At 57.4% G+C, this 12,092-nt stretch overlaps 1 protein-coding gene across 1 annotated transcript in view; it reads right to left on the reverse strand.

Moving 5' to 3' along the window:
- The window catches only part of LOC103900427 (semaphorin-3D-like), a 25,138-nt gene extending 13,052 nt beyond the window's left edge, over positions 1-12,086 (reverse strand). Inside the window, exon 1 of the mRNA XM_009281115.1 lies at positions 12,051-12,086. The gene's annotated coding sequence lies outside the window, so the exon portion shown is untranslated. The remainder of the gene's footprint in view (positions 1-12,050) is intronic.
- Between the last annotated feature and the right edge of the window lie 6 nt (positions 12,087-12,092).

Here is a 12,092-nt window from a genome sequence, read left to right on the forward strand (position 1 = left end):
GGACCCTGCAGTGCCCGCCACAAACGCCTTGTTGTCAGCGTTCTGAGCAGAGCACCTGCAGGCTGCCAGGGGGCCGGGGTCCACCCCTCCCTGGGGAGCGCGGGCTCAGGGGGAGACAAGGCTTGTGTTGAAGAGCTCGCGCAGCCCGAACCAGGGAGGGAAAGCGGGGGCCCAAGGAGGCGGGTGTCTCGCTGGCTGGGCTGTCCTCGCAGCCTCAGCAGTCATTGATAGTTCTGGTGGGGTGAGGAGGGTGTCTGAACATCTCCACTGCTGTGAGCCGTGCCTGTCCCAGCTGGGACACCCCGCACCCTCCACCTCCAGGAGCTGGCGGAGCAGCTGGTGCTCACGCGGCCAGTTTGGGTACTGGGAAACACGGCTGTGGCTGGGAGACCCGCTCACCGGCTGCCCCTTCTGCAACCCAGGAGCTCCAACACATTTCACGTCCAGGGACTTCAGAAGACCAGCTATTACAGCCTACCTAGGGGAGGTGTGCGGTGCGGTGCGGTGCCAGTGTGCCCACGGCATGCGCTACTCAGGAGCGCTTGGGTTTGAGTATCCCAGAGGTGGCTAACATGGGGGGGAAAGGCAGGTGGTGCTTTGGGAGTGGTACACCCTCCAACAGGCTCTTGGAGCTTGAGCATCCTCTGCTAAATATCTGCTCAGACCCCCCAGTGCTTGGCCACACCTTAGTGAGGGAGCACTAATACTCGTTTTATCTCAGCTTGGGGTTAAATCTCCCTTTTACTGAAGGGGGAATTAATGTTTTGGAGTGCTGTCCATAAATGCCACTTTTGTGATCCCTTCAGCATCAGCTGCGGCTGCCTGTGTACGTGATACATCGCTCTGGCCGGTAGCTCTGCAAGTTGTCTGGTCACTGCAGACCTCTCCAAGGCCACCAGCATCCGTTGGCTCTGGGATGCTGCAGGCTGGAAGGACTCTTTTACATTTACACCCCCTCAGAGGCGTACAGGGTTTCACAGCCTCATCCACCAGCTCCCACACCTCCCACGGGGAGCGGGGCTGGCCTGGCAGCTCTCAGCAATTAAGTCAGGCAATTTAGATGCTTTTTCCTGCTTATAAATGTCCCGGTCCCTAAATGGCAGCTCTGACTAACTCCCCCTCTTGCTGCTTATTAAGTTCTTCCAGTCCCATGGCTGAAAGATTTAAAATGAGCTTTTTGGCTCATTCCTGGCCACAGGCTCTTGGCACAAGGAGCAGGGGATTTCTGCTGTCCTGGTGAAGGGCTGTGTAGGAGGGATGGTGCAGCCAAGCCTTTCCAACTGCCTTGGTCTCTGCCTTCCACAAGAAGGAGCACTCGGCTCTGCGTTGGGAGGAGGTTTCTTCCCCATGCTCAGCTGTCTGCAGCAGAGTCTCCCAGACCCGTCCTGCTGAGTCGTGGCCATGCCCTGAGCGAGCACTGCTATCCCAGGGGTCATCGCAGGGACGTGTCTGGGATTTGACAGAGAATTTTTTTTTTTTGCCAACGTGCATTCGGTTGCTGGAGGACTCGGGAAAATGCTGGCCTCTAATTGCAGCTTTCTATAAATGGAGCAGGGCCTGTGCTAGGCTTAGGTTTGGGCTAAGCCGGCCCTGGGAGGAACCTTTCATGACCCGGAGCTGCTGGAGGACTCGGGAAAATGCTGGCCTCTAATTGCAGCTTTCTATAAATGGAGCAGGGCCTGTGCTAGGCTTAGGTTTGGGCTAAGCCGGCCCTGGGAGGAACCTTTCATGACCCGGAGCTCCAGGGGATGCCAGGGTGGGTTGGGATTCTGCGGATGGCAGGCAGGGCACCGCTCCTGCCTCCAGGACATGCTCCCGCATGACCACGAGGCAAGCTTTAGGGAACAGCGGGGATGCTTCGCATGCCTGCAGCAGGGGCCGGGGCGGTGGGGCAGGCGTGCACGCTCCCATGTACAGCTTGGTTGTACCAGCACTTCATCTCCTCGCCCTGGGGATGCCAAAGGCAGGTTTGACGGTGGCAGGAGCGGCAGCCACACGCAGGAGGAACCCAGAGCCCTGGCAGATCTGGGTGCAGGGTCAGAAAAAGTGGGGATCTTGCTGGAGGTGCTCAAAGTGGGCAAGGAAAGGAAAAATTATCGGAGGATAACTTCCAATAAGAAAGGCTTCCCCTGTATATCATGCTTTCACCAAGCCTTCGGGGCTCCCTGCCGTCATGCCCAGGCAGCGGTGAGGGACTTGGCATGTCCATCCCCTGATGCACAGCTGAAATCCCAGCAGCAGCTCCTGAGCTGGCTGTGCCTGCAGCCCCTGGCACAGGGGCATCCCTCGCTGTGCCAGTCAGAGCGGGGACACTGCGGGGAACACGTGGCAGGGTCACGTCCCCTGCCTGTAAACCTCTGCCCAAATCTGCCTGGAGGTGAAGAGCTTGGCAGAGGCAGAGTTTACACTGAGAGGGGGAGCGCGGGTGTCTAGTAGATGGAAACAAGCTGCGGATGATGAATCCAGGGTTAAATTAAACACTCCCGACAGTTTTAAATAATCAACTGTCCAGAGCTGCAACTACTTCTATCTCAGTTTGGAGAGGGAAGTGCTGATGAGGGCAGGCTGCTGGGCGAGGGGACGTCTGGGGGTTAAGATTTCATACTCCGGGCACCACGGGCCCTGAGGGGGAGGACGTGTGTGATTGCAGCCCTGTTTCGGGGGGCTGGCAGTCACCAGGAGTGCCTTGGTGTAGGTGGCACGGGTGGTGACACCGCGGCGCTGGGCTGACTTTGCGCCAGCAGTCCACCAGATGCCCTGGTCCCAGCGGTTACCTTGTGCCCTCCCCTCCCTCCCCTTCCACCAGTGACCTGCAGAAGTCCAACAGGTTTAAGGCTCTGGGCTGTCATCTAGAGTCACCGGTTCATGGCATGGTGCTGAATTTTTCCTTTGGAGACAAAGTGCCCTGGAAGGTCTTGCCGGAGACTGAGCAGCACAGGGAAAAGACAAATCCCTCCTGTTTGAGACATGCGGGTATGGGAGGGAATTGTTTATCTGTGAAAGCACCAGTTTCCTCCTGACAACGCCTATTTGCTGCGATGCCGCGAATAGTGTAAAACAGCCCAAATTTCAGAGGGGGGAGGGCCCTGGCAGTGGATTTATCAGGCTATGGATTATCTCCCGAGAGGGAACAGCCTGCTGAACTCGAGCTCTTCGGTGATCCTGCGGCACTAACAGCACCCCCCCGTGCTGCCTCCCTGCCCAGCGCAGCCCGCCATGTGCCCCACCACTTTCACAGGCCCCGATTGTGTCCCAGCTAATCCCCCCACGCCATTTGCAGCCTAGTGCCTTCTTCAGTTACACTGCGGGGCTGGCCGGGCCACGGGCAGGAGGTGAAATGCTGGCCCCCAGCAGCTGGGGGACGTCAAGGGAGAGGAACCGGGGGGAGGAGAGGAGCTGCACCCCGTGTCAGCATTCAGCCGCAGTGACCCTCCCCGCAGGGGGACGGAAACGGTGTGCTAGAGCTCGCTGTGGGAGGGGAGAGCCTCAGGGAGCTGAGACCCCCCCGCCATGGGCTGGCACTGCCGGAGGCTCCCGAGCAGCCAAACCCTGGCTCCCAGACCCGAGCCTCATGCTCTGGAGACTGTCCTGCCTCCCCGCACGGAAGCCCCGGGTGCAGGTGGTCTCCTCTCTGCCTGGGAGGGCAGGTACTGCTCTGCCACTTTTGGGAGCCGGGAGAAAGGAGTCTTGCCCCGGGAAAGAAACTGAGGAGCAAAGCCGAGCAACTAGCAAGGACTTCAGGCAGACAGGGCAGCCGTGCCCTGCCATCAGGGAGTCTCCCCCTCTCCCACGGCTCAGCCCATGTGCCCATCCCTGCACACACATCCGCACGTTGGTTGTGTGCACGCCATGTGCACAGCTGGAGCTGTTGGTCGTGTGCCTTGGCATGCACCTCTGCCCATGGCTGTCCCTATTCCTAAAGCGCTGCCTGCCCCCCTGCCTGCCCACGCAGGCACAGAAACCCTGCCTGCTCAGCCCAGGGCTTTGGTTGTTCCCCTCCATCCCGCGCAGGATGATGGATGCCCCAGCAGCTGCAGGGAGAGGCAGCTGTCGTCCTTCTTCAACCAAGAGGACAAAGCCACCGGGATGGGCCCTCAGCTCCCTCCCTGCCTTCCCCCAGAGCTGCCTGGCCAGGGCAGGACCAACGCCGGGAAAGCCTGCGGTGCTGACCTGCTTGTGGGATGAGGACGGAGGCACGGGATGCTCCTGCAGCATGACCCAAGTTGGGACCACAAAAGCCAGCGCCAGAGCTCAAGTGGCACCAGGGTGTCACGGTGTGCCCTGCGAAATGGCAGGGTTTCAATGAACCCCTCAGTAACACGGGTCATACATGCCCACGCAGAGCCCCAAAGATCGAGGGGGAACAGATTTAGGAGGGTTTGAAAGGAGGAATTGTTCAATAGCAGAGCAAGGCTGAGGTTGCTCAAGCTTCGCCCGCGTTTCTCTGCCACCGCACGGCAAGGCTGGCCAGCGGGCTCCCTTCCATCCGGGACATCTCCCGACAGCCTCCTACGTTCCCACCTCCTGAGATTAAAGCCCACGATCACAATTAGCTCCAGATCACCCTTCCTTGCCAACCACCACTGCCGAAGCATGCCAAGCGCCGCAAGCAGGGAGGATGAGTTCCAGCTGCTGCTGGCACGCTGCGGCCCTTCAGCACATCACCCCTGCCAGGCGGGAGGGCTCCACGCTGACGGGTACCTGCTGATAACAGCCATGGGGCAGGGACAGCTCTGTGGTCTGGGTGCCATCAGGCAGACTTCAGTGCCTGTGGTGACACTTCAGAGCGTGAACGCTTTGTTCCCTTTTTTACTTCTTACGTGTGCTGCTGTGCAAACATTCCTGGTCCCTGAGACCTGGCATGTCACGTTAAGCGCACGCCAGCTGCGCCGCCGCACAAACACAGGCGTTAGCCTCTGCAGCTGGTTTTTCTCCTCCCCTGTCGCATGGACAATGCGGTGTCCATCCCGGGCTGTGAACCCGCCCGTCAGCGCTGCCCCAGACCCCGGCAGAGCCCAGCTGTCTCTGCCCTTCTCTGCAGAGAGGAGTTTTCTCTCTGCTTGAGGCCTTGGTGGGTGGGAGCCAGGCTCAGCTCCTTATCTTTAGCGGCGGGTAAACCTTTATGTTTGGAAGAGCAAACACAGCATTTCCTCTAACGGTGTTTGTCTCCCTGAAGTTTCAGTAGCTTAAGGCACGCTCCAGTTGGGACCACATCCTTTGAAAGCAAATGGGGAATTACAAAGCCCAAGGCTGGCCAGGATATTAATAACTGTTTATGAAGGGATGAGCTGGCTGCACTTAACATCCTGCTAATCCCTGGCTCAGCCCCTACCTTTCCCTCGCTACTGAGAGGGAGAGGTGAAGCCTGCCCTGGCTCGGCTCTAGACCGTTGGGCTGGGAAGGTGGCCCAGCAGCGGGGCTTGTCTCACTGCACGGAGATGGGCACGGTGATGGGCTGGATTGGCCCGTGTTTTCAGGCAGCCGGTCCCACAGGGCTTTTTGGTGTTCCTGAACATGCTGCTTGAGCCAGGTAGTGCCAGTTGAGTAACCTCCACCGTTTCTGCCTCTAATTCACCCTGAGGACATCCAGCACCAGGGAGGTAGCAAGTCCAATGTGCAGAGAAAGCCAGATGGAGACGCAGCGCAATTGCACCTTGCAAGTCTCCTCTCACCTAAAATGCTGCCAGAGTACAGGCAGCTTCCAGTGCCGCCGGACTGCTGAGTCTGGGCAAATACATCTCGGGGAAAACCTAGGCAGGCAGGGGCTCCTTGGGACTCTGCGCACCCTCCGGCTCTCTCCTTGCCATACCAGTGCCACATTTCCCCACCTCTGTTCACGGCTTTCGTGCCTGTATCCCCAGCACAGAGCAGTGCCAAGCTCCTGCTGTCAAGCCCCAGTGCTCCCAGAGCGGGCAAACCACACCAGGACGCCAGCTGGCAGCGGCGCAGAGGCAAATTTGGAGGAAGAAGGCTGGGCTCCTCCCCAGACAAAAGTGGAGGGTCAGGGAGGTGGGACAAGCACGGAGCAATTGTGTCTCACGCTGGGCAGCAGCCGTACAGCTCATCTCAGCCCAGCCAGGATTGACTTGGCATCTTAAACTCCAGATTAACTTGGTGTATTAAACTCTGGATTGACTTGGTGTATTAAACTCCCAACCTGCCTCCTAATGCAATTGAGAAGCTTAAAATTCTTTCACGTTTGGGAAGGGGCTTGCCACCCTCTGGTGTTGTGTTAGAGAAAAAGTACCCAAATAAGGTAGCGAAGAGGCTCTGTGCTGCCCGCTCCGCGGCCAGGCCAGCTCCCCAAAGCCTCGGGAGTCCCCAGAGCCAGGGCCGCATTCCTCAGAGCCATTCACACCACGATGCTGCCCGCCGGCTGAAACCCGCTCTTGTCACCTGTCCGCCACGTGGCCTGACATTCAATACAGCCCTCAGGAGGCTCGGGGAGCTCTGCCCTGCTCAGGACCCGTTCTCTGGGATCCAGACTTTCCAGGCTGGGCCTGGGTGAATCGCGCATGTGCTAAAACCTGGCAGGGGCTCCAAGGCCAGGAGTCAGCATGGACTCTAGCCAGGGACAGGTTTGCTAGTGCTTTTTGCCCCAGGCTGGCTGAAAAGCCTCTGCTGGGGAGAGGGGCTGGGTGACACCCAGGGTTTTCATGCAGAGCTTGCCAGCTCTGGGTCACCAGCTTGAACCTGGGCAGGCTCAGCCATCACCCAGTGTCACGGGCTGCTGGTCCTTCGGCGGCCCCTGGAAGAGAAGTGCTGGGCTTGGTCAGGGTCCTGGTGGGCACGTACCAACATCCTAGGGGGCCTCTCTAAAGTACCCCAGCAGAGAGCCAAGGGCTGGAGACAGCTCCATCCCCAGGGGTGTCTCATGAGAGGACCAGCCCTGGGGAGCACAGAAGCATCCCTGCTCCCTGGACAGGCAGGCTGCAGTCTTTTCCAGCACTCCCAAGCCAGAACCTATTGCTACCTTAAGCTGCCAAGGCATTTTGCAGCAAACCCGCACAATCTGGAACATGCGTTTTCTTCATTCACAGTGGGATTTTTGCTTCCCACCTCCAGACCTATCGGGCAGGAATGCCCAGCACCTCTGAGAGAGCTGTTGGCTTCGCCACATTTCCCCAGCTATAATCCCAGGGCCATTCCAGGCAGGAGCTGGATGTGAAGCACCTGCTCCACTGCTCAGTGACCCGGCTCATCTGCTCTGCCATTGCCAGCCAGCGACACAGCTGCCGGTCGCGCTCCCAGGGCCTCTCGCTGTCCCAGCCGGGGCCGCCTGCCTCCCCTGACACTTGAAAGCTCTCCAGTGTTTTCTTTTCATCAACGGGAGCCCTGCTCTTTGCTCTCCCCGGCCTGCTGCGCTAATTGGAACAGGCTGGGCAGGCGTGGGGGGCTTTGCCGGAGAAAGTATTTTAATGAGGATGGAGGGTGCCTGCACCGTTATCTGCTGCTTCTCAGAGCCTCTTGGCTGGGCTCCTTGGTAATTACAGCCTGGATTGCCGGGTAAACTCTCTGGCTTGCAAGCCTTGGACCCCTGCAGAGCACCACGCTCCGGCAGCCTCCTCAGCAGGCTGCCCTTTGCTCCGGCATGCTGCTCAGGGTGCCAGGGGACACATCTTTGCCTGGCGGTGAGCTCCCAAGTGGCTGAGCAACCTCGCGCTCCCCACTCCAGCAGCTCTGCTGTGGCAGAGGGAGCCGTCTGGAGCAAGGCTGCAGCCTCTGTGCAGGGTATTTCCTAGGATCAGCGACCAGCAGAGACACTGCGGGTGGACGCCAGGCCATTCACCCCAGCTGGCTGCTCATTCATTCTTCGCCAGGAGACACCGGGTCAGCTCCAGGCTGAGCTGAAGATGAAGGCACATCTGTCAGGGGTTGGGGCAGGTCAGTCGCTGGTTGGCCGCCGTAGCTTTTGTGCGAGGGGAACCAAAGCAACTGCTGGCAGCAGCAGGCTCTAAGGCAGACAGCTTCCCTCGTTGCAATCATTTAGCTGGCTAACCAAAACGGAGATAACCCAACCCAGCGGACGGTCGCAAGTGGAGGTACCGCCTCACAGCACGGCTCCCTGTGCCAGTATCCCCAGCTGGCCAGCGCAGCCCAGAAGCAACCACCACCGTGTACCACGCCCAAGGCGCTGCTCCCAGGACGCATCCTTCCTGGCCAACCCCTATTTCATGTGAAGGCCTCTCAGTCCTCCATATACTCATCTGCACAGCGTCCCGCTATGGAAGGCTACCGTGGCTGTCATTATTCCAGTGTGGAGCTGAGGCACAGGTGGACTAAAAGTGACCTGCCCGTGGCTAAACGGGAACCGTAGCAGGGCAGGGATTGACCCCAAGTGTCCCATCTTCCTCCAAACAGCAGATCATCCTCCTACACCACAGACCAGCTCAGCACTAAGCCTGACTCTACCACCACCCATGCATGAGCGAGTGTGTAGCTCCAGCATATGGTGGCAGAGCTGTCACCACCCGCCTGCGTGGGAGCACGCACCGTGGGAAGACCAGCTCTTCTCTCGGTGGACAACGGACAGATTGAAACCAAAAGCCTTTTTTTTTTTTTTCCCCACACTACAAATTGTTCAGGCCAAATTAGCTGACATCAGTGGTCTCCTCCTGGAAAACGGGGAAATAAACCTGAGCTCGACGGTGGGAGAAGCAGAGTAGTTCCTGCACACAATAAATGGCAGCCCGCCAGCACACGAGACAAGAACAATAACCCCACATGGCTTGTGAATGGCATTGTTTTGGGGAAACCGTATCCTGGGCAGGCTCCCAAGTCAACGGGGGGTGACGTTCAGGCCAAATTAGCTGACATCAGTGGTCTCCTCCTGGAAAACGGGGAAATAAACCTGAGCTCGACGGTGGGAGAAGCAGAGTAGTTCCTGCACACAATAAATGGCAGCCCGCCAGCACACGAGACAAGAACAATAACCCCACATGGCTTGTGAATGGCATTGTTTTGGGGAAACCGTATCCTGGGCAGGCTCCCAAGTCAACGGGGGGTGACGTTCACAACAATTGCCCTCCGTGCCATGCCATCCCGCTGGTGGACCTGGGTTGTGCCGGCCCGGAGCGCGCACGTGGCGTGCCTGCAGGCACAGCGGTGCCGGGGGTGGATCGGGGGGTACGTGGGGTCGCTGAGCGTGGGGATGGCAGAGCCCAAATATCCTACGGTGCCCACATCGGGGAATAATAAAAGCTTATCTCTGCCGGGAATACGGAGTGCTCCCTCCCGGGTACCACGAAATCACTGCCATTCCTTGACAACTAGCTACAAGTAGATGCTGGATTTTTATGGCTGCCATTTGGAATAATCTGGTCTATAGGGAGGCAGAATGACTGGGTCCCCTGTGCTGTGAGCCCAGCTCTGCAACCTCACACCGGTCATTTTGCCACTCTGTGCTTCAGTTTCCCCAGGCTAAAAGAGTCGGAGAAGGTACAGCCAGCTCCTGTGAGCAGGGCAGAAATGAGAAGTAGGTGGGGAGGCAATGGGTGGCTCACAGGGACCAGAGAGGACCAAAGCTGGAGACCCGGTCCAGAACAGGTAACGCTGTTTTCGCCCTCTTTCCTGCTGTAGCCTGTCCTCTGCAGGAGCTCCTTGCCACCCCAAGCAGGGTGGAGTGGGGTCTCCTGAGCAGACCTCCTCCCAGAGGAGGGCTCCTCGAAGAGGGGGGGTGAGGCCAAGTATGTCCCCCCATTCCCTGGCCGAAAGCCATTCCCAGCTGCCCCCAGGACCAGGGGGTTATTCAGCTGACTGATCTCTGTGTTGTTGCTTTCAACGCCAGGTTTGTAACTGCGAGCAAGTGCCTGTAAAGACCTAATTGCCCCGTGCTCTCGAAGTTGCCTCTCGCTGTAAGCCCAGCTGGAGTGGGGATAGACCAAACTTGGAGGAAAAGGCAGCTCCGAGAGTCTGGGAGCCAAGGTTTACAATAAATCTTCATCCTTGCTGTAAACAGCCCCTGAGAGGGTGTCACAGGAGCTCAGGAGAGAATGAGGCAGCCAGAAACCCTCACCAGCGATAACATCTGCCAGCCCTGCTGGCTGAAGTGTTTGGTTTGGCAAAGAGCATCATTAGCAGCGAGTCCTGCCGAGGACCCCAGGCTTGGCTCCCGCTCCCTCTGCTTGAGCTCAGCGCTGCTTGGCAGCCTCGTGGCCTGGCATGGACTCTTATCTAGCAAGCCGAGATGGCTCAGACCGTGGCAACCCCTCTCTGGCCTCCACACACAAGCGCGTTGGTATTTGGGAGAATGACTTACATCCTTGGGGGTTTCCTGCTTAAATCTCAACCTAAGGAACTGGAGCAAACGGTCCCCGTCTTGCATTCTTTTGGAATTCGGTGAGATTAGATTAGGGATGAATTCTTCCCATATTTCTTATAGAGCTGATATCTCTGCCCTGGCTTTCCAATTGACTTCCCCATCCCCGGCTCATAAATCACAAAGGTGTTTGTGTCTGTCGTTTTCAATACCGTTAACTCTGCGGGAGAAGTCTATACGTTACAGCAACCCATCGTGTCAAGCCAGTGACCCATCGGGGCTGCCAAACCCTCCCTTTGAAGGCTGTGCGAGGACCAGCCGGCGGAAAGCTGGGACACGCTCCACTTGGCAAAGAGAAAGCTCCCCACGGCTTGTGCGCGGGTCGCGTGGCCAGCATGTGTGCGGGATAACTGCAATTCTGTGACCAAATCTCCCAGAGCAATTTCCCCCTTCCCTTGGGCAGGAGGCTACATCCAAAAAATGCTGGTTTCCAGCTTAGCAGAAATTTCATGCCTGTGCTCAGCAGCCAGACTAATGCAGTGATTCCTTATGGGCAATAAACTGCTTAACTAAACACAGCCACAGCAGCAATTTGAGGCTTGGGGCTTACCGAAGCCCACCTAACCCTGCCTGTTAGGTGCCTCCTGATGATTTCTGGTGGACAGTGCATCCCTCGGCCAGGCTGCCTGGCTGCCGTGTAGGGCTGCCGCACACTTTCAGGAGCTATAATTCACGCCAGATGTGGTCTTATTTCAAGGATAGGAAGAAATAACCCTATTTGTCTTAATTTAAGTTCGTCAAGTGCTTTGTTATTTTTTTTCTAGACATAAACAAACATTTAGTCTTCTCCCTTCCACCCTCACCCTGAGTTTCACAACCCCACTGCACTGAAACATCCACCCATCGCTTTCAAGACGCTGCGTAAGGCTCCCGACTCCCAGCCATCCATCCCCAGGCTCTGCAATGCTTCCAAGTAGAAGGATCATTAGTTAAAGGACTCCTTTGGAGAGCACCCGGCATTTCTCAGGCTCTGTTTCTTTTCTGCCTGCTATATTGTATGTGCCGAGGTTCCTGAGAGCTGAGGCATTGCAGAGCGGGAGGTTGAAGAAGTACCATTTCCCTGTCCTGACGGATTTGATGATTGTCTGAGCCGGGGACAATTCCCCCACAGACTGGGGAGGCTGTTTTTTCTCCTCAGACCAAGGCTGTCACAACTGCGTGGAGGCAAATGACTGATTTTTATTCGGGGAGGTGGGGGAAATCCGACAAAGCTGCCTCTGACCAGTGGAAAAGTCCCCGGCACGGACTAGGTGTTTAGTGACAATATCTGCCCGATACGGGATTTCGCGTTGTTAAAACTTAGCAGCAAAGCAGAGCATCGACGTCAAGGAGCCCCAGAAAAAACAGCTCTGGAGACAGAGAGCTTTACCATAGCAATAAAACCTCCTGGAATCCAAGTTAAGGCATTAATAGATATAACTGTAAAAGATTATTACCGCAAACTTTTTGTGGTGTACTATGGCAAACTGAGCGGCAGAATAAGCCCTGCTCTCTCTACAGGAGCTGGGAAAAGACAAGTCACCCCTAAGTTACTCTGCACATAGATATCAAACGCAACGAAGCAGACTGTAAAAGCAGACAAGTTTACAGCGGGTCAGACCTGGTTCAGCCCGGGCTGAGCGGCTCCCGCTGGGAACGCTAACCACCCGGCTGGAGAGCAACGAGGCAGCCTAGTCCAGCCTGGGCCGCCAACCGCCAAGCTAACAATCAAAACCCCCTCTCGGCTACTCACCAGCCAAGGAGCCCGCGGGCGGGCAGCGGTGACGAGCCCACC

The sequence above is a fragment of the Aptenodytes forsteri genome, unplaced genomic scaffold, assembly GCF_000699145.1.
Source record: "Aptenodytes forsteri isolate BGI_AS27 unplaced genomic scaffold, ASM69914v1 Scaffold156, whole genome shotgun sequence".
NCBI classification, from domain to species: domain Eukaryota; kingdom Metazoa; phylum Chordata; class Aves; order Sphenisciformes; family Spheniscidae; genus Aptenodytes; species Aptenodytes forsteri.